A 2,959-nucleotide genomic window follows, 5' to 3' on the forward strand; every position below is an offset into this window, starting at 1 on the left:
TTAATTATTGCATTATTTATTTTATTTTGGTGGGGGGTGTGGGGAAGTAACTAGGTTTATTTAGTTTTAGAGGAGGCACTGGGGATTGAACCCAAGACCTCTTGCATGCTAAGCATGTGCTCTACCACTTGAGCTATACCCTCCCCTCTAAAATTCCCTTCTTTTTTGAAGCTGAGTTACACTCCACTGTAGGTATAGGCCACACTTTGTTTATCCAGTCCTCTGCTGATGGACACTTTGGTGGCTTATGTGTTCTCATGCTTATGAATAACGTTGCTGCGATGTGGGTGCATAATGTACTGCCTCCTTACACTTGGTTCCTGTATCACTGAATGAACCTGCACATAAAATTGCAATGCTGCTGCAGCTGCTCTTTGGCGACCTGGAGTCACGGGGACATCCCCAGGGTCACACTCGACGTCCCCCCAAGGATTTGGTTTCTAGCCTGCATAGATTGGCAGTAACAGGAAAATATTTCAGAAACAGAAAGCACTGAAGCATGATTTTTCTTTGTTCCTGCAAAACAACTTTGGTTTATTTTCTCCCATATGAGGCTTTGTTTTCACCTATGCAAATGTGATTCATCTTTCAGCGCCAGAGAAGGGCCTTAAATAACATAATTACTTCACCAATCATCGACTTGGCTACTGGAAATCATCTTTTTAGTGAGGTCGACTGCAGTTGCTTGAGCTGTAGACAGAACCCAAATAACAAGCAAACTTCTTTTCTTAAAATGCTAATTATTCTCTGAAATGAGTGTTGTTTAAAAGGGGGGATTTAATTGGATATTAAATCTGCAATTGAAAGATTAAATTATGACATAAACAAACACATCAGTCTAATAGGTCTTTGGAAAAAAATCAGGAATCCCACTCCAGTTTTTGTTAAGTGCAAATGCATTCAGATATAGATTTCATTCTCTTCCCATTTTGCTGTGCTTTGTAGCTTTCAGCCTGAATTCTTTCCTGGGCTGGTTCCAAAGGAAATCATCTCAGGAGGCTGAGAAAGCTCAGGATTCTGTGAGCACTGGCCCCAAAGTAACCTTTTGCTTAAAGACTTTACCTGTATAAATGAAATTCAGGAAATGTTGAGAAACCATTCTGAAATGAATAATATGGAAGCAATTCCAAGGGGTATAATTTGGGATGCATCAAAGGTAGTGGTTACAGACCACATTTGCCTCACTGTAAGTTTAAAGAAAATCGAAGATCAAAACAGGTACATGTTCGAGAAGGAAATTAAGAAATGAGAAGTACATCATCGCAGTAGAAAAAAATCCCAAATGATTTTTCAGAAAATTATTTCAAGGCAAAGTAATACCCTTTTTAATAGAAAAGAACGTGACCCCCCCCCCCTCCAAGTTTATAAAGCAGGCTTCCCGGGAATAGGAAATAAAGATGAGGAGCTCTCCAACTTTACATTTTAAAAAGGTACAAGAAAGCAGAAGTTTTTTTTCCTCTCCCTAAAATAGGTACCCATCTGGGAGGGTGAAAATACAACCACGACAGGAAGTCTTTTTAAACACAGATGCCCGGGGCTGGGAGAAATGAAAGGAAAATGCAGTAGCCTCCGCCACACTTCAGCCAGCTGCCCTAGCCTGAGACAGCAGCATCCCCAGTGCGGGAGTGTCTCCCCACCAAGACGGGAGGTACAAGCCAAAGCAAGTGATGGCACATTCTTGGTGCTGCCTTCACCTCTTACGAGATCCTTGAAAGTAAAATATTAGATGGGTGTGCGACTTATGGGGAAAATTCTGGTATGTTGTTTGAGAAATACTGTCCTTCATTGTCAGTTTATCAAACTGCCGTGGTGATCTCTAAATCAGATGAATTTTTAACACGTTTCTTTTCCACGTTTAAAAACTTGGTAATGAGATTTTCTTAAATGTTTTATTCTGGGAGTAAATTCAGGGAAATAATATTTTTTGTTGGTGAATCTTTTATCCTCATCTAATGAAATTCCTTGTCAGTCTTTTATTAGGTGACAATAAAGCATTTTAACAGCATAGAGTGACCAGGTCTGGACACTGTTTGAAGTACAGAAAATTTATCTTTATATTGTTAGTTTTTAGCTGTGATAATGGTAATATAGTTATGCTTGAAAAAAGTTAGAGATATATATTGAAATATTTCCTGAAAAATGTGATCTGTCTTGGATTTGCTTAAAAAGAAATGTAGAACCTGGGTAGGTGGGGAGGGACCAGGGAGACGTGAGACCGCCCAAGTGCTGATGGCGGTCAAGGCTGGTCCTGAGTGCTGGGAGGTCAGTATGCTCGTGTCTATCTTGCATATGTGTGAAATTTTCCACAGCAGAAAGTTTTCTTCTAATTAAAAAAAAAAAGCTGTCTTGGCGGAGAGGGTATAGCTCAGTGGTAGAGCACATGCCTAGTACGCACGAGGTCCTGGGTTCAATCCCCAGTACCTCTGTTAAAAAAAAGTTAGTAAATAAACTTAAGTAACACCCTGCCCAAAGTGAAATGATTAAAAACAGTAACAACAAATGCTGTCTCTACATTCCTTAAGAAGCCTCAGCTTGTTTCCTGGAGAAGAAAAGTGAGTGCAAATATGTCATTGTCTCTTGGTGAGAGCAGGTCCCCTACAGGTTGTAGCCATGACCTATTATTTTTTTCCCCTCTCTCTTTTTTTTTAATTGAAGTATGTAGTCAGTTTACAATTTTGTGTCAGTTGCTGGTGTACAGCATCATGTTCCAGTCATACATATGTGTACCTATGTTCCTTTTAATATTCTATTTCATTATAGGTTACTACAAGATATTAAATATAGTTCCCTGTGCTGTACAGTAGAAACTTGCTGTTTATCTATTTTATATGCAGTAGTGTGTGTCTACAAATCTCGAACTCCTAGTTTATCCTTTCAAACCCTCTTCCCCTGTCCCATAACCATAAGTTTGTTTTCTATGTCTGTGAATCTGTTTCTGTTCTGTAAATAAGTTCATTTG

At 39.3% G+C, this 2,959-nt stretch overlaps 1 non-coding gene across 1 annotated transcript; it reads left to right on the top strand.

The window, feature by feature from the left end:
- The first annotated feature begins 2,353 nt into the window (after positions 1-2,353).
- On the top strand, positions 2,354-2,426 carry TRNAT-AGU (transfer RNA threonine (anticodon AGU)). The gene has a single exon. It is a non-coding gene; the product is annotated as a tRNA-Thr (tRNA).
- Positions 2,427-2,959: the final 533 nt, after the last annotated feature.

This window comes from Camelus dromedarius, chromosome 1 (genome assembly GCF_036321535.1).
Source record: "Camelus dromedarius isolate mCamDro1 chromosome 1, mCamDro1.pat, whole genome shotgun sequence".
NCBI classification, from domain to species: Eukaryota; Metazoa; Chordata; class Mammalia; order Artiodactyla; family Camelidae; genus Camelus; species Camelus dromedarius.